This window comes from Heloderma suspectum, chromosome 5, assembly GCF_057233095.1.
Source record: "Heloderma suspectum isolate Gila_16-S chromosome 5, 16-S_ref, whole genome shotgun sequence".
Taxonomy (NCBI): Eukaryota; Metazoa; Chordata; class Lepidosauria; order Squamata; family Helodermatidae; genus Heloderma; species Heloderma suspectum.
Genome location: NC_139462.1, coordinates 119,594,041 through 119,613,685, shown reverse-complemented (window position 1 = coordinate 119,613,685; position 19,645 = coordinate 119,594,041). Strand labels below are relative to the sequence as shown.

General features: G+C 43.5%; 1 protein-coding gene across 6 annotated transcripts in view; it reads right to left on the bottom strand.

Moving 5' to 3' along the window:
* SLC2A9 (solute carrier family 2 member 9) overlaps positions 1 to 11,425 on the bottom strand; it is a 128,800-nt gene extending 117,375 nt beyond the window's left edge. For all 6 annotated transcript variants that reach the window (XM_084857122.1, XM_084857118.1, XM_084857114.1 and 3 more), the window contains exon 1: positions 11,293 to 11,425. The gene's annotated coding sequence lies outside the window, so the exon portion shown is untranslated. The remainder of the gene's footprint in view (positions 1 to 11,292) is intronic.
* Between the last annotated feature and the right edge of the window lie 8,220 nt (positions 11,426 to 19,645).

Below are 19,645 nucleotides of genomic sequence, written 5' to 3'. Positions count from 1 at the left end.
TGTAGATTGGGCCCTGATGTATTGGCTCTCGGCAACATGTAATGTGCATATGGATTTAACTGCTTTACCTGGACACTAGGGACGTTGTGGGTGCCTGACAGCGAGGTGGAGTCTGACGGAGTGTCCCCCCCCTGTCCTTCGGATGCCACTTGCCAAGCTGTGGGATACTCACGGATGAGCTGGCCAAGTGCTGTGTGGTCCGGGAGTGCCCCACAGCTGCCTGCTCCTTGCTGCGAGCCGCCATTTTTATCCAAGATCAGGGCTTCATAATTTCCGTAAATTTAATGTTGTGCAAAATTGCGGCCATACAGGGCCATCTCCGCAACATTAGAGGCATAAAGGGGCCCTTTACGTGTAGACACCTCTTTCCCTGTAGACACCACTTGTGAATGGATACTTACATGGATATCTGGTCTGCCTTTATTGAAGTTTATGTATAATTCTTAGAAAGGTGTGTGTGTGTGAATACACATGGATTGAAATGGATAATTCTATGGAGCTACATTTTTCTCTTTTTCTCTTTATGGCTATGTTCTCTTTTATTGAAATTTTACAATAAAGAATTAATTTTTAAAAATGTGTAAATTTCCCCTCTGTTTACTGCCCACACCAGCAAAAATTACACCCACCTGCCCAAGTGAAGCTCCATTTGCTCCATCCCTTTCAGCTGCCTTCTAAAGGTGTTTTTTTTTTTTTAATTGTCAGGGAGATTTCCGCAAATTTGCTGAAGTGCCATAACCCCAGCAGTAATTGGTCAGAAAAGGAGCCATGATTGGGGGGAGGGGGATAAATCCCATTTGTCAATTTCATTGGGACTTGGGGAAGTGTTGAAAGTGGGAAGAACATTGACAAGTGTCAGTTCAAGGCCTAATAGCAAAGGATGACATTGCCAAATGGGAGATGTTGCCCCCCCCCCCCGGTGCTCCTTTTCGGAGCACTTACTTCATTTGCATTTTTTTATTTTTTGGTGCTTCTGAATTGCGCAAATAGGTATGTACTTTCTCATACTATTACTTTTCCCCCAGTCCTTCACAAATCTGGGCAGATTAGCCTATGTGCAGCCTTGCTTTCTCTATTTCCTACTACATTAGGTACTGCACTTCCTTGACAGCTGAAACATACAAGGAAATTGACAAGAAGAGACTACACATAGCAGACGGATGAATCTGTACAAGGCCATCGTGTCCACCCCCCTGCTCACTGCAGGAATCCAAGGCAGAGCATTCCTGACATATGGCTGTCCATCCTCATCTTGAATGCCTCCAGTCTGGGAGAGCCCACTACCTCCCTAGGGAATTGGTTCCATTGCTGTATTGCTCTAACAGTCAGGAAGTTTTTCCTGATGTTCAGCCAGAATCTGGCTTCCTGTAACTTGAGCCCATTATTCTGTGTCCTGCACTCTGGGATGATTGAGAAGAGATCCTGGCAGTCCTCTCTGTGATAACCTTTCAAGGACTTGAAGAGCGCTATCCTATCTCCCCTCAGTCTTCTCAAGACTAAAGATGCCTCTCCTCACAGGTAGGGATGTCAGAGAATTTCTCCATGAATCTCGGGGAGGCTGAATGCCAGCGCATTCGGCCCCCCGAAATTGGTGGAGAAACGGTCTGCCCCCCCTGCCCCCCCGGGACGGGACTTACCTTGGTCGAATGTCCCTGGAGGCAGCAGCGGCAGCTCCGGCGGCGGTTCAGTGGCGGTTCGGCGGCGGTGGCAGTTTGGCAGCGGTTTGGCTGCAGCAGCGGCCAGTCTTCTGACCGGCCGCCGCCACCGCCATTTCCAAGTAAACAAAAAACAAGCAAACGTGATAGGCTATGTAAAGATTTACGTAGCCTATCACGGCTAGATTTTTAAAAAACACCGTGATAGGCTACGTAAATGTTTACGTAGCCTATCACGGCTGACTTTGGAAAAAAAAAAAAAGCGCGTACGCAAATGGTACTTATTTTGGCAAATAGCATTGCCCTTATTTTCGCCATAGTCTACGTAAATGTTTACGTAGACTACACATGCCAAAATAAGGAACGCAAATGGCGACGCCCATGGACACCGACATTTGTGTATGCGCTCTTTTTTTTTTTTTTTCAAAGTTAGCCGTGATAGGCTACGTAAACATTTACGTAGGCTATCACGGCTGACTGAAGGGACGCAAACGGTGGTGGCTACGGCTGCCGCCATTTGCGTCCCGGCAGGACTAGAGAATTCGTGGCTAGAGGGATGGGGCGCCTCCCCCCCGGACAGAATTTCGGGGGGAGGGATGGAGCGCCTCCCCCCCACCGCGAAGCAAGCTTCGGGATCAGGTAAGTGACTTTCGTCCATCCCTACTCACAGAACTTTGTTTCCAGGCCCCTGATCATCTTTGTTGCCCTCCTCTGAACCCTCTCCAGCTTGTCTGCATCCTTCTTAAAATGTGGTGCCCAGAACTGGACACAATACTCCAGATGAGGCCTAACCAGTGCTGAGTAGAGGGGAACTAGTACTTCCCGGGATTTGGAAGCGATGCTTCTATGAATGCAGCCCAAAATAGCATTTGCCTTTTTTGCAGCCACATCACATTGTTGGCTCATATTCAGCTTGTGATCGACAACCATTCCAAGATCCTTCTCGCTTGTAGTGTTGTTGAGCCATGTATCCCCCATCTTGTAACTGTGCATTTGGTTTCTTTTTCCTAGGTGCAGAACTTGGCATTTATCCCTATTAAATGTCATTCTGTTGTTTTCTGCCCAGAGCTCCAGTCTATCACTTTGAATTTTGTTTCTGTCTTCCAAAGTATTAGCTATCCCGCCCAATTTTGTGTCATCTTGTGCAAATTTGATCCGCATTCCCTGCACCTCCTCCTCCAAGTCATTGATAAAAATGTTGAAGAGCACTGGACCCAGGTACCCCACTCGTTACCTCTCCCCAGTTTGAGAAGATCCCATTGATAAGCACTCTTTGAGACTGATCCTGTAGCCAACTGTGGATCCACCAGATCATTGTTTCATCTAGCCCACTTTGAGCTAGTTTGCTCATCAGGATATCATGGGGCAGTTTGTCAAAGCTTTGCTGAAGTTGAGGTATATTATGTCTACAGCATTCCCACAGTCCACAAGGGAGATTACTTGATCCAAAAATGAGATCAGATTAGTCTGGCAGGATTTGTTCTTGACAAATCCATGTTGGCTTTGAGTAATCACTGCATTGTTTTCAAGGTGCTTCCAGATGGATTGCTTTATCATCTGCTCCAGAATTTTCCCAGGGATTGATGTCAGACTGACTGGTCTGTAGTTCCCAGGTTCCTCTTTTTACCCTTTTTGAAGATAGGGACCACATTAGCCCTCCTCCAGCCATCTGGCACTTCCCCCGTCCTCCATGATTTCTCAAAGAGAATAGACAGCAGTTCTGAGAGTTCTTCTGCCAGTTCCTTTATGACTCTAGGCTGCAGTTCATCTGGCCCTGGAGATTTGAACTCATTCAAAGTAATGAGGTGTTCCTTGACCATATGCCTATCGATCTCAAGCTGCAATGCTGCCCCTTCAGCCTGTACTTTGCCTTTGCCAGGGGGGTCATAGACCCTATTTGGGAGAAGACTGAGCCAAAGTACGAATTGAGCACTTCTGCCTTTTCTTTGTCATCTGTCATCATTTTGCCATCTTTATTTAATAGCTGAACCATCATTTCTTTCCTCTGTCTTTTAGTATGCATGTAGCTGAAGAAAGCCATTTTGCTGCTTTTAGCATCCCTCACTAACCTCAGCTCATTCTCAGCTTTAGCCTTCCTGTCGCCATCCTTGCAATTCTGTGCTCCCTGCCTGTACTCTTCCTTTGTTGCTTGGCTTTCTTTCCACTTCCAATATGTGTCCTTTTTTGTTTTCAGGTCATCTCTAAGCTTTTTGTGAAGCTTAACCATGCACAAGCCATGGTGCTGGGTTCAGATGTCACAACAAGCCACCCTGAGAACAAGCCACCCTCAACAACCCTACTACAAGCCATAAGTTCTCAGGGTGGCTTGTGCGTGGTTAACAAACCATGCTGAATTGTCCATGTCAGGTTCACACATCACAGTAAGCCACACTGAAACTACTAAGGCTCACAACCCACCATGGCTTATTATGTCATGCAAAGCCTGTCAATGACAGATGGTGGAGACACAGGGCTGAAAACAGGAAGGACCAAGAAAAATATGTTGCATGATTTAAGGACTACAGTTTTGTATGCTGCTGACAGGGCTGGCCCTAACATTACATGGGCTCATGTGCCCACATCAGGCAGCATTGCTGGAGGATTGGCAAATTGCACTGCCCCCCCTCAGCCAGGATAGCCCATTGCCTCTGCCTCCTCTGGCAGGTGCCCCAGAGTACCCCATCAGCTGCTCTCCTAGCATGGCATTTGCTGCAAGAGAGCAGCTGGCAGGGTTGTCCGTAGCACCTACTGGCCATCTGTTAATCTCAGTGGGAAGAAGTGGCCTTGCAAGATCCTGCGGGAGCTTGTCTGGATCTCGTGAGATCCTGCAGGAACCGTCTGGGTCTCATGAGACCCAAGAGACCACTTCCTCCAGCCACACAGTGTGGCAGCAAAGGTAAGCAGGTGGAGAAGAGGGGCACACAGTGGCGAGACAGAGGGCAGTGAGGCAGTGGTTGTGTGAGTTGTCTCTTGCTTCAGGTGGCAAGAGAGCTTGTGTCAGCGCTGGCTGTTGAGCTGTATCAGGAACAATGTGGAGGCTGGTGGACTGTGGATTATGCAGGCCAAAGGGATTTTAAGAGGGAGCTGAACTTCAAATATTGATTAGAATTAACAAAATGTTCAATCACTGTTTCAGTGTGGTTCTCTAATCTATATGCAATATATTTAGTATTGGAATAACAGTGTATGTGTGAGCATGTATGTAACAGTAGTAATTATCAAAGAGTGATTATACAGAGCACAAAGTTAATCCCATCCATGTCCTTAATTAAACTCTGGCACATTTCTTCACATCCTGTAAATAAAGAATACTTCATATAGTTGAAGCCTCATGAGGAATTTAGCTGGTGGCTATAATTACAATGCCACAGTTGCGCTGAAGCCTGGACAGTAACACTGTTACCCAATAGAGGTAATCAAACCTCTTCTATCAATGCTGCCAAAAAGCCATTATGCTGGATAGTGACTCCTTGCAATATGATACTTAGGAGTCATTACTGTCATAATGGATGGGAGTGCCTTCTGTGTAGCACTTGAGATAATTTAGCCTATTCTTGATGAGTCTTTTAAGAGTGAGAAGACAATAGTTACAGTTTAGTTCCATACCAATAATTAGCATTTTAAAGTGATTGCCCACATAAAATAGCAGTATTTGTGTGTGCATGTGTGTGTGTATACACACACACACACACACACACACACAACTAACAACAACTAAAAACCATTCATAAATAGTTCAGAGAGCTTCGGCTATTGGGTGGTATAGAAATGAAATGAATAAATAAATAAATGGCCTATAAAATCCACCTCAATTAATATTAGATATTACAGATCTGACATTATGGTATTATTATGATTTCCTGGTCTTATATATTTTGCCCTTTACAATGAGAGGTTTGTAAATGTATGGATTAGAATCTTCAATGCATGCTGATTTGGGCATGAGATGTTCTACCTTACAGGGTCACCCTTCTCATGAGGCCAGCTAAGACAAATGATTCCGGTGGCAGAATGGGAAAGGTGGCAGATTGTAGCTCTCCCCCTTCTTGCCCCCCCATTTCTTGGCTTGGTTTGCATTGGTGCAGCAGCTTGCTTGTCATTTTCGGTTGGATTGGGGCCTGCTGCCCTCTCACCTGCTGCAGCCACTTGTGCTCACTTTGCCTGACTCAGGAGCAGCACTGTGCCCCCATTCGGGTTGGGTAGACACCTGCCCCCCCCCCCCGAGCTGCTTGCATTGCTTCTGCACTGTCATTGCTGGTTGGTGCTGAGTGGCCATTAACCCTAGCCAGTCAAGCTGAGCTGAGTCAAGCTGTGGGTCTGTGTTGCTGGCACTGCCGGCTTCTCCCAGCACTAGCTAGCTCTGCTGCTTGAGCGAGAGAGGAAGCCGGATGCTTGGTTCTCTCCTCTCTTGTCAAGCATGTTTCTGAACAGTAACCTTTCCCCTAGTGTGCCTGGGCTTGACCACTTGCAGCCCTGAGGCCCTCTGAAGCCAAGCTGTTGGCAAGGGTGCCGTAGGCATATGATCTGAACTGAGCAGCTGAGCATCACAAGTAATGATTAAGAAGCTGGGTTGCAAGTAATTGAACTGCACATGTGACCACAGTGAGGTATTCATTATAAATATCAAAATATTAAATATAAAAGTACACTGCTGTTATTTAATTTTTGAATAGTTTCACTATTGTTTGTATAGTCTCTCCATCATGCTGAGTTTTCATACATCTGTAGTTTCTGGTCCTCCTTGGTTTTCCATAATTATTTCTCTCCCCTACCCCTTTGCCATTCATAATTTGTAGTCTCTCTGTGCTGCTGGGTTTTTCATGATCCCTCCACACCTTTTGCAATTTATGATGCAATACTGTAAATTAATTATGTTATCTGTTTGTCTAGTGCTGTGAGGAGCTTACAAACCAAAGTTCAACCCAGAGGAAGGAGAACAAGGTGGAGGCAGGGGTAAACTGGGAAAGACTAAGTGGTTAATTTATTTTCACATTGCTGGGCTTAGTTACAGAGTTCAGTTGCAATCCTATACACACTTACCTGGGAGTAAGTCTACTTGAAATCAATAGAACTTACACCTGAGTAGACATGCATAAGATTGCAAGGGAACACACCTGGGAACACACATAACCAGAAGCTCAATTTTTGTGGCTCCTATGCAGAAATACTTTCCTTTTTAGTATTTATTTAAAAGAAACACGAAAATCCACTCCAGCTAAGCATGGAAAGCTACTTTTTAGAAGTTATGCCTCAAACCAATTGAGAATGGATAGAGATGGAAGCCAACAAGATTGATCAATCCCAGGTGAAAGAGTCGCACCTTTGCCTCCGCACACGCGCACACACACGCAGATGCCCCAATTTCCAGTCCAAAATATTAGGCTTTGAACCCAGGAGGATTAGAAACTATAGATTTCCTTGCTGGGAAAATCTGTGGCTGTTGAATTTCTGCCCTACTTATAGTGGTTAAAAATTGCAACAGCCCTATGAGAGAAAAAGGTGGAAACACTACCAGACAGAGACTTTTGTAGTACACAGCAAAGAGGGTGCAAAACATCCTGGGGGAAATGTGAGTATCTTCTTTTCCCCTGGGACATCCCCATGATCACTACAGAAGGTTAGCTGAGAAAGTGTCCCTGAGACCTTAGTTACCGAAGCATACCCTTAGACTGAGACTAGCCCCAAAGTTTTATTTAAAGTTTTATGCACCATGACTGTGGGTGGGGGGTACTATTTGCTGCTCTGCCTCAGGCAGCAAAATGTCTTGGGGCAGCCTTGCTAGCTCATACTGGGAGACAGTGGACCTTACTCAGGAGAGATGGCACTACCAGCAAGAAGGTCCTAGCCTAGCCTAGCCCATCATGGATCCAGTTTTCAAGCAAAGTTTTCAAGCCCAAGGCATGCAAAGCAGAGCCTCCATACTTGATCTTAACAAGGAAAGATGAGAGAACGTGGTTTTTAAGGAACAGGGTATAATGCTTAACAGTATCCTTCATGCCAGATGGTGTTTCATCCCTCCTCTTTTGCCTTATCAGTTTTAAAATCATGTTTTAAAAATTCTAATTCTATTCTATTCATGTGCACATATTAATCATTAAATATCTTGAAAAATGATGCAGCCAAAGGTAAGCACATATTTAAATCTTTCTAGTTGAAATTAATGATATTACACTTGATCTTAGCCAAAGGCCAAGAAGCCAGCTGGGTCTGCCACTCCTTGTTTCCACTCTTCCTTCTCCTCTCCTCTAATCTTGTATGGGGCCTAACTATTTAACAATCTCACCACTATTATAGTGTATTTTATGAAGTATTTTGTGGTTTTAATTGTTGTGAACCACCCAGAGAGCTTCAGCTATTGGGCAGTATAGAAATGTAATAAATAAATACAGAGACTCTGAGCTTCTCTACATGATGCTTTTATTCCGCAGCTTTATCGGGGCTTCTGGATCCTTTGTGGGATCAAGCTTGGCTTCTTTACACATGCTTCCCCTTGCTTTTTTTCAGGGACTTCCTTTTGCGGTAAATTCTATACCTTTTATTACACATCCACTAGATGGCACTGTGGTATAGCACAAATGCACACTTTACATGCAGCAATATTACATGTCCCAGATTTAATACTACATTTTCCCCGTTAAGGGAAAAGCCGCAATATTGGTCACAAAGGACGGGAGAGGCCCTGGAGGTTGACAACATCATGTAAAGGACCTGATTGGCCACTCAAACTGCTGTGAGTGGCCAGTCATGACCGCATGATAAAGGCCTCGTGTAGAGAAGCCCTTAGAGTTGCTGCTAGCTTTCCTCACTAGGTGGAGCTGCTATAGTTCCAGGCTTCAAAGAAATAAATGAAAACAACCAGTGATGTCACTGACCTGGTTTGCATGCAACAACCAACCCACAGTTTGCTGACCATGGCTTTTTTGAGAGCATGTGGGAGCAAATGAGCATGCCGCTCACCCACTTATGCTAAACAACTCAGGAATGCTCCATACCTGGGTTGTTCTCCATGACATGCAAACGTGGAACTTTGGGTTGTTGAGGGAGAAACCCAGAATGTGAAACCATGGTTTGTTCTTGGGTTCAAACTCTGGGTTGTATTTCCCTCAATAACCCAGGGTTCTGGTTCACATGTCACAGACAACAGCCCAGGGATGAGCTGCCCCTGGATTTCATAGCATACAGGAAGTGGGCAAGTGGTCAGGAGCCAGCACGCTCGCTCACTGTGTATGTTGGTCTCTGTGAACTGCTAGCATCAGAAATGTATCCCTTCAGTAAGAACTATTTTTATGCTTTAACCTACTGCTATCAAACTATGTTTGCTCTGAATAGGCATCTCCAGTTAAAAGGATCCGGAGTTTCTTTTCTTCCAGATAATGTTCTACCACCCCCAAAATTATATATTTGTATTTGTAAATTTTGTTCTATTTTTTTAAAAATATAATATTAGTGTATGTAATTGAAAATAATTGAAAATGTAACTAAACTTTTTTTTAAGCCTTCTTTGATTGAAATTAATTGGACTTCAAAATGCTTAACTTTAAGTAGATTGTTCAAATTGTTACAACTTCTCTAGAAATAGAGCAAACATAAATAGGCAAGTGTAACTCCCTGCCTAGTAGAGTTCATGTCAGAACTGTTTTCCCCTCAAGCTGTCAAGAATAGCTCTTCTTTAAGGGCTGAAGTGGAAAGGCTGGCCCTGCAATTTATGTTGCGTCTTGTCAGGCACTTAACTCACTTCGCCAATGTTGCATTTGAATGTTTGGTTAATGTTTAATTGTTAGACTAGTATAATCAGTCTATAACAATCAGAAGTTTTGTTTGCAAACATCTAATAAAGCATGGGTTGTTATTTCTGTAAGTAGCACACTCACCGGAATCATGATTTACAGTTAGGATTATTGGGTTGTATAGGAGGGTTAAAGCCAAGATCAACAGAAAAATCTCATTCATTCAGTCTTATTTGTACTGAATGGGATGTTCAAAAATAATTACCAGATAACTGCTCATTTGCTTATTTTCAGACAGGAAATACATAGTTTGTAACTCCTGATCATCAGCTGCAATAGAAATTTTTCTTTCATTGCACTTCACTGGAAATTCTTAAATTTCAAACACAGGGTAACCCCTCCCCCCCCTCCACACACACGAGCACACTTCTCAAGTCCTACTTTTCTGTGTTAAAGAAAAATGTCTGGGCACAATCCAGGCAAATTTAAAAGTTGATTTCAATCCTTCCTGTGGAAATAAAATGGACTTTAAAATTCTTAACTTTAACACTATATTTGTGCCTCGCTATTGTTGAATGTTCTTCGCACAACCAAGACTGGGGGAACCCTGAAATGTTAAAGTAATTACCTGCTGAAATACTGAACCCAATTTTGCCAGAGTCAAGCTCTATGGGAAGTGCCGTTTATTTCAACGGGAGAATTAAGGTGAAGACAGTTTTTGTAGTCCTTCCTGAGAGATTGGTTTTAGAAGGTGGTGTTCAGTCTATTTAGAAGTTGAGAGCATTTCTATGTGATACTTTTATTGCACGCTTGTGACTAGTCACTCACAGAAGTTTGCAGGTCCTTTACACAACGTTGTCAACCTCCAGGGTGTTTCCTGCACTTTCTGATCTTGATCCCTATTTTTTAAAGATCGGAGATAATGCAGCAAGGAACATTAATCCACTATATCGGCTGTGTGTAATTTTGCAGTTCTTTTATACCACAATGCCATCTAGTGACTGTATAATGAAACATATAGAACTTGCTGACAAAGGAAGTCCCCAAATCAAAGCACGTGTTTTCCCATGTAAAGGAGATGCAAAGAATCTGGAAGCAAAAGCCCTGGTAAAGGTGTGGGGTTTTAGGCTCATGTAGAAAAGCTCTCAGTCTATTTTTGGTGGATCGCACATCTACCACTCAAAAACAAATGCTTTGGAATACATGTTTAAATCACCTCCACTTCACTTAAACCATCTTCACCCATATGCATGTACTTCATTCTCCACTACTGAAATAAATAGGACTTACAAGAACTGCTTTTTGGTGGACTGAACTTAGTATTTTTTGTAAGCAGTTACTGGAAAATTACAGGTATATTGTCCAGAAAATCCCTTTCTTTCAGAAGAGAATTTTTGAAGAACAAGAAAAACGCCACATTTACTCTAGAAACTATATGGTCTTTGTTTTGTGCTGCAATTCAGATATGAGTAGTCCGACAATACATGTTTCCAGGTGTCAGAATGCCATCATTAAAGATAATAAATAATTATACAGCTGCATAAAGCAAATGCGCAGCTTCAGAAAGTGAGATGCTTTAGTACTGCTGGATACTACTCATTATGGATATCAGTAATTATAAATTTCTAAACTAAAAACCATACAATTAGCTCCCCACCAATAGCAATGTTCCTACTAGCATTCTATAGATTCTATAAAACACACAAAACATAATGTCAAACACTAGTGAGACATAATTAGAAGAAGGACTATGATATGGCACAGTGTTGCCCACAGATAAATCTTTCAAGGTTTTTAGTAATGAGGAATAGCTTATCCATCATTGACAAAAAATATATCCATCATAATAGATCAGTGATTTACTCTGAATTAAGTAAGAAGACAACCAGAAAAACAAATTTGATACTTACACTTCTCAAAGGTGTCTCTGCTTTTAGTGACTACTTGAAATTGTCACAGTCTAAAAAGCACTGTCACTAAACACAGAGACGGAAGGAAATGCTGAAGTGATTTAAAAAATGACCACTCATTAAATCCACCACCTATTCCCATTTGCAACTTTCTATTTTATAAGCTTTCATGAATGGTGAATCATTAACCTCAGCTTTACCTTGGGTAAGATCAACCAATATTTTGTAAAACAGCATCACACTATATGAGGAAATATAGTACAAGAAAAACATTTCCAATTTCCAGTAAATCCTGCAGACATATTATTCTGAATGACAATTGTGTACTTTGGCCCTGATCCTGGCTTCACCTTTGTCTTAAAAGTGTTTACTTCCTGCAAGCAGTATGATCCTCATGTTTGGTCATAAACTAGACACTATTCTTAGTTATTAGATAGGAATAAAATTTCCCAAGGGAACGGAAAATGGCTTTCCAATATGACAAGATGCATTGTAACTGGCATTGTGAAATGAAAGATGTAATGATACAGAATAAAAGAACATCATAATCATAGTAGATTATCAAATACTTGGTTCTGGGTATGGTCAAGAAGACAGCTATATTGTTAATATTATTACTAAGAAAAATATAGTAAAACATCATTAAAAGAAAAAGCAGAAGAACATAGTAACATTTTCCAAAGTGTTCTAGACCTTAAAGTCACACCTAGAGGTACATTTTCAGTGAAAAATGTGATATGAAATTTTTGCCTTCACATTATGCCTTACGGTCACACAGAGTGTAACTTTTCCCTGACATTTTTTAAATGAAAAAATACCTCTAAGTGTAGTGCTTCCTTTTTCCAGTAAAGGTATGAATAGCAGATATTCACTTATACTGAAAAAAGGAAAGATGTCAGAGTCAGGATGGGATCTAAATCTTCCATCTGTCCCTGGGGACCCCAGCATCTTGGGTGAGATTTGGGATTTTCCCTTTCTCAGCTGTTCAATGTGTGTGTGTGTGTGTGTGTGGAGGCTGCAGTAAATATACAAACTTTGCTTATTTACACTGTGTTGTTGTGTAGTCTTTTCCTTAATGTGCACCCATTTTAAAAAGTGTTCTGGCTTCTATATGCTCTCAGTACTGCTGAACTCTTAAAAAGGGACAAACAGAATCTCTGTACTGGGAAATGGCAAGTCTAGGGTCAAGTTTACAATATTTGTATTCCACTCCACATCCAAAGTTTTCAGAGTGGTGAACAGCATGTAGGGTAAAAAAATAAAAACCCTGTTAAAGTACTTACTATTTTTAAAAAGAACCAGAGTTCTGATAAACCCAAATCTGATAAAAACCATGGCCAGTTACTCAAGGAAGGCTTCCTAAAATAACCATGTTTTCAGGAGGCACCAGAACCAACACAACATCGGCACTTGCCTGACCTCCAGAGGTAAGGAATTCCATAGGGAGGCAGCCACCACATTGAAGCCTCTTCTCCTGGTGGACTCCAATCGGGCCACAGGTCCATGTAGAACCACTAGGACCATGCCCTCTGATGACCTCAGTGACTGGGCAGGTTGGTAAGGGAGAAGACGCTCTCTCAGGTATCCTGGTCCCAAGTTGTTTAGGGCTTTGTACACACATCCCAAAACCCAGTAGCGAATAGGCAGCCAGTGCAGTTCCCTCAGCAAAGGAGTTGCACGCTGAAAAGGGGCAGCTCCTGACAACAGCCGAGCTGCTGCATTCTGCACTAACTCCAGCTTCCAGACAAGCCTTAAGGGCAGCCCCACATGCAGTGCATTGCAGTAATCCAGTATTGAGGTTACTAATGCCTGTACCACTGTGGCCAAGCTATCCCTGTCCAGAGAGGCCGTAACTGGTGAACCAGCCAAAGCTGGTAAGAGAAACTCCAAGCCGCCATGGCCACTTGGGCCTGCAGCAATAGTGATGGATCTAGGAGTTTCCCCAGACTACCAACCTGATCTTGCAAGAGAAGTGTAACCCCATCCAGAACAGGCAATGTACCTATCTCCTAGGGATGGACGAAAGCCCCTTACTTGGTCCCGCAGCTTGCTTCGTGGTGGTGGGGAGGCACTCTGTCCCTCCCCCCGAAATTCTGGCCGGGGGGGAGGCGCCCCATCCCTCCGGCCGCGAAACCTCTTCTCCTGCCAGGACGCAAATGGTGGCAGCCATAGCCGCCGCCGTTTGCGTCCCTGCAGTCAGCCGTGATAGGCTACGTAAATGTTTACGTAGCCTATAATGGCTGACTTTGGGGGGGGGAAGCGTGTACTCAAATGACAGCACCCATGGGCGCCACCATTTGCGTTCCTTATTTGGGTATGTGTAGTCTACGTAGACATTTACGTAGACTATGGTGAAAATAAGGGCAATGCAAATAGCGTTGCCCTTATTTTCGCCGTAGTCTACGTAAATGTTTACGTAGACTACACGTGCCCAAATAAGGAACACAAATGGCGGCGCCCATGGGCACCGCCATTTGCATACGCGCTTCCCCCCCCCCCAAAGCCAGCCGTGATAGGCTACGTAAACATTTACGTAGCCTATCATGGTGTTTTTTGAAAATCTAGCCGTGATAGGCTACGTAAATCTTTACGTAGCCTATCACGTTTGTTGTTTGTTTGGTTTTTTTACTTGGAAATGGTGGCGGCGGTAGCCGGTCAGAAGACCGGCTGCTGCCGTCGTCGCCACCGAACCGCCGCGGAACCGCCACTGGGAGCCGCCGCCGCCAGGGACATTCGACCAAGGTAAGTCCCATCCCGGGGGGGGGGGTGGCGGACCGTTTCTCCACCAATTTCGGGGGGCCGAATGCGTTGGCATTTGGCCTCCCGGAGATTCGTGGAGAAATTCTCCGACATCCCTACTATCTCCTGGACTCAGGAACCACTCACCCACAGGGCTTCCACCTTGTCCGGATTCAGCTTCAGTTTATGTTTATGCAGAAGTCACACCCAGATAATCCAGTTATTCTGGTGGTTCACTGTGGTTGTTATTTAGCTTTGATCCATATGATTAAAGTTTATTTATTTTTACTTCACATGCTCTGTAGCCTAATCCTGGGTCAGACTGAGGTTCCAGTTTGAAGGTGAGATAGTAATGTTACATCTAGCAACCTTAGATTATAACTCTGCAACCCCAGCCTAAATGTGCAATGCTAGAAACTGCTTTTCCAGCTCTTATCTAAAATACAGTTCAATTTTTTCAGTTCTGTTCAACAGTTTTGCTCAAGGTTTCTTCCTATAATGGGCATAGTTTAATTTGAGACATACAATTTCTACAATTGTTGGGTATCTCAAATTGTATATGACATTCATAGAACTCACAGGGAGGATAGCTGTGTTAGTCTGTTACATCAAAAGCAACACAGTCCTGCTGCATCTTGAAGACTAACACAGTTTTTATGGCATAACCTTTCATGGACTGGAGTCCAGTTCATCAGATGCATGAAGTGTTATCCTCATTTGGCAGTCTGTGACAATTCAGTTGTAGCTTATTTAATTGTCACAGATGATACTTTTTGCATTTCATGTCTTTTGACCCACCAGTTTACTTTTCTTCTTTCCCCTCTACACCCATGTGTATATTTGCCAAATGAGGATAACACTTTACACATCAAATGAAATGGACCCTAGCCAAGGAAAGCTTATGCAATAATAACTTAGCTAGTCTTTAAGATGCTTTAGGAGTCTTTGTTGTTTTTAGATCTTGGTTTCCAAATCAAGCAAGAAGCAGGACTGTATGCAAGCTGTTTGCTGTCAATCACATATAACAAGGTATGGCCATTTTAAAATCAAACATCCCTTATCTGCGTCTGTCCTCATCCCCCAACCACTGTAGCATCAATAGCACTCTATGTACAACCATGAAAGAGCAAAGGGACTGCTAGTCCCCTTCACACTAGGGGACTGTAAACATCACACAAACATGGATTAGTTCTTCAGTTTTTCCAGACCAAGGGCTCACCTTTAATCTCAACCTGCAGCATGGAAACCAGTTAATTTATTTAATCTTTGTGCGAGTGTGTGTGTTTTCATTCCTTTCTGTTTTTCTTACAAGTCATAAGAGAGAGATGGTGGTGGTGGTGCAGCAACCCACTTTAGTTCAGGACACAACCCAGTTATAATTCCTGATCCATTGCTTTTAAAAATCAGTGGTTTAGAGTAGATGAGCACTTCAACAAGAGGAGCATTCCATTAGTCTGGTTTTACCTAGGACCAAACTAGATGATATGTGGAGACGCATATGGCTCTTGGCTTTTTTAAAGTGAAAAGCAGCAGCAGAGGCTGTCATGAGGATTGGCAGAGAAGCTGGGAGAAGGGGCTGCTTAACCTTTTCCCTTCCACATATCTTTTTCTACAGAGGTGGGAAAGCAGCTGGAAGAGTGAGATGATTTTAACAGGGAAAATAGCAGGAAGGGAAAGCATTGAGAAGCCCATTCTGCCACCAAAACTGGAAACCTCCCATAGCTCCTTTACAACTTAAGACTTTTCTGATGTCATCTACATATCATCTAGTGGGATCTTAAACTAAGCTCTTCAGTGGGCTCTGTTTTGGGATGGGGGCATTCCCCAGCTATCTTTTCCACTTCCTTACCCAAAGTGCCTAATACTGATGTAGGAAATATTTTGATTAATCAATCAATTACATTTATATCCCACCTTTTTTCCTCATGCAAGGAACCCAAGGCAGACCCAATGGTCCTCCTCCTCCTCTCCATGTTGTCTTCACAACAACCATGTGAAGTAAGTTAGGCTGAGAGTAAGTGAGTGGCCCAAAGTAGGGATGGACAAACTCACCTCCGTCCGCACCATGTGCCACTAGCTGAACCTCCACTGCCCGCCTGTCCCTGTTCACCATACCTCATGAGTTGCCATGCAGTCTACAAGTGCCCAGCGAGTAGTGTGTGATCACCTGATCCCTCACCGAGCTGCCATTTTGTGAAAAAATGGCAGCTTGGAGTTTTTCGTAAATGTAATGTTGCATAAATGGCGGCCGTAAAAGGGCCATTTATGCAACCTTACAGGTGTAAATGGACCATTTATGCCTCTTATGTTCTGTAAATGGCGCCTTTACAGCCTCCATTTACGCAACATTACAATTACAAAAAAATCCAAGCCCCAATTTTTTCATGAAATGGTGGCTCGGTGGACCAGCTTGGGCCACCGCACTTGCCCAACAAGGTGCGTGCCAAGTCAGGCAAGCGCAGCAGTCCGCAGACTGGAGTCCAGGAGGCTGAGTGGTGGTGGTGGGGAGTCTGCTGGACTCTCCCCCTTTCCCAGACTCCCATGATATCCCTAGTTCAAAGTCACCCAATGAGCTTCATGGCTGAGTTGGGACTAGAATCTGGATCTCCCCGGTCCCAGTCCAACACTCTAACCACTACACCACACTGGCTTTCTTCAGTGGGCTCTGTTTGACATAAGAAGCTATAAATGGACAAGGTAGCAGATATAGTTTAAGGATGGATCATAGCCAATTTCATTAATGCTGGCAGCTACCCAAAATCACTAAAAGGGAAAATGAAAATGTGCCAGATATATCAAACGTAAACACATTAAAACTCAAATTATTGAGGTTATGCAGGAGATCCCCTCTCCTGCCCCAAAAATGAAATTGTTACAAGCAAACTCACAGACCTCTGCAGCTACATTTCACTAGGGAAAGTTGTTCCAACTGAAAATCTCTGGGTGGATATACTAAGTTTTAAATTATCCACAGGCTATTACCAAAATTGAACCAGTGAGAAAGGAAATTTCATTTCTTACATTTCTATGCCACCCCAGTTCCAAGAACCACAGAGCAGCATATAATGTGGGGCTGGGAACCACTAGCCTTCCCATCTGGCCCATGGCCTCCTCTCAGGAGCACTTCTAGAGGGTTGCTGCTGGGGAAGGGAGTGCTAACTCTTCCCTCCCTGTGAGCTGTGACGTCTCCTTGAAAAATCACACACGCTCTCACACACACCAGTGAGGCAATCAGGCTTTTTAAAGCCTCCTTTGGTACCAATGGAGGCTTTCTTTTTTAGACTAATTGCCATGCACAAGGGGTCCTGGCTTGCTGTTCCCAAACAAGCCAGGATTTGTTAATCGAGAACAAACCCTAGTTTACTAGCGTGGCTTTTAAAGGGTTTCATGGTTGGCCAGGATTTCCTGGAATCCTGGAGTACCATTCCATGTGAACCTAGGTTTTGAAACAGCATGACCTACAATAAGGAATGTACAGATTTTGTTAAAGATTGTCAGCCGTCTTTCGTTCCATCATCCACTCATAGATGGAATCAGATTATTTTTAGGGGTATATGAGACTTTCGTTCCTGTTTGCAAATGTGCATTTGTGGAAATGCACATTTTCACAAATCCCCCCACCCCTGCCGCCACCCAAGCAACTTGGAAAAGCCCAGTCCACTGTGGAATCTGGAAGTTGGATTCATAGAAATTGGAACTCATTGGAATCCGTTGCAGATATATCCAACATCCCAACTTTCAATATTATCTTTATGTATCTGTTCAGGCAAGTACTGCTGGAGAGGAGTGTTCCTGTGTAGTGAAGAAATAAATTGTACCACTGCATAATTGTCACATGGATTACCAATCTAGTTAAGATTAAAGACTTGGAGTTAATTTACTTCAGTGTGATTTAGTATTATGGCCCTAAGGTTTCCTTTATGACTTTTTTTCCCCCTCAAAAACTGAGAAGGAACTCATGGTGGCTTACATTCCCAAATATAATGACAACAAAGAACCAATAGTTCTTAATGATATATACAACTGATGAAAACCAAAGTCATCCCACATGGCCTTGAAACTACTGCAGGCTAATGGAGGAGAAGGATATGTTTTTATTTTCAGTACACCATGTTCTGTTGTTGTTGTTGTTCAGTCATTCAGTCGTGTCCGACTCTTCGTGACCCCATGGACCATAGCACGCCAGGCATTCCTGTCCTCCGCTCTCTCCTGGAGTGTGCTCAAGTTCATATTCATTGCATCGGTGATGCTATCTAGCCATCTCATCCTCTGCCGTCCCCTTCTCCTTTTGCCTTCAATCTTTCCCAGCATCAGGGTCTTTTCCAGGGAGTTTTCTCTTTGCATTAGGTGGCCAAAATATTTGAGCTTCAGCTCCAGTGTCTGTCCTTCCAATGAGCACTCAGGGTTGATTTCCTTTAGGATGGACTGATTTGACCTCCTTGCAGTCCAGGGGACACGTAAGACTCTTCTCCAGCATCAATTCTTCGGCGCTCAGCCTTCCTTATAGTCCAGCTCTCACAGCCATACATTACTACTGGGAAAACCATAGCTTTGATTATACGAACCTTTGTCGGCAAGGTGATGTCTCTGCTTCTTACTATGCTGTCTAGGTTTGCCATAGCTTTCCTCCCAAGGAGCAAGCGTCTTTTTAATTTCATGGCTACAGTCACCGTCTGCAGTGATCTTGGAGCCCAAGAAAATAAAATCTGTCACTGCTTCCATTTCTTCCCCTTCTATATGCTAGGAAGTGATGGGGCCAGATGCCATGTTTTTAGTTTTTTTTAATGTTGAGTTTCAAACCAGCTTTTGCACTCTCCACTTTCACCCTCAACAAGAGGCTCTTTAGATCCTCTTCGCTTTCTGCCATTAGGGTGGTATCGTCTGCGTATCTGAGGTTGCTGATAATTCTCCCAGCAATCTTAATTCCGACCTGTGATTCATCCAACCCGGCGTTTCTCATGATGTACTCTGCATATAAATTAAATAAGCAGAGTGACAATATACAGCCTTGTCGTACTCCTTTCCCAATTTTGAACCAATCGGTTGTTCCATGTCCGGTTCTTACTGTTGCTTCTTGACCCTCGTACAGGTTTCTCAGGAGACAGGTAAGGTGGTCTGGTACTCCCATCTCTTTAAGAATTTGCCAGAGTTTGTTGTGATCCACACAATCAAAGGCTTTAGTGTAGTCAATGAAGCAGAAATAGACGTTTTTCTGGAATTCTCTTGCTTTCTCCATGATCCAGCGAATGTTGGCGATTTGATCCCTAGCTCCTCTGCCTCTTCAAAACCCAGCTTGTACTTGGAAGACAGCACTATGGAAATGGCATGGCAGAGGACTGGGAGGCTAGAGATCCAGAGAAATTTCGGGTACTGGTGGCAATGATGGGCAACAGGGGTGGGAACTGATAGATTTAGGAGGAGGAAATGAAAAGAAACAGAGCAATGCAGCTATAACTAGTTGAGTTAAATGGCTGAGTCTGTATAATGGCTTCAGAGTAAGGGGAACCCACAAGACTGGTTGGTCACAAATACTTGGAAAATAGTTGGGGAAAGTGAGCACAGGCTACCCTCAGGTTGCTTAGTGTTTAGTTATAGATTAAAAAATGGGCTGAAA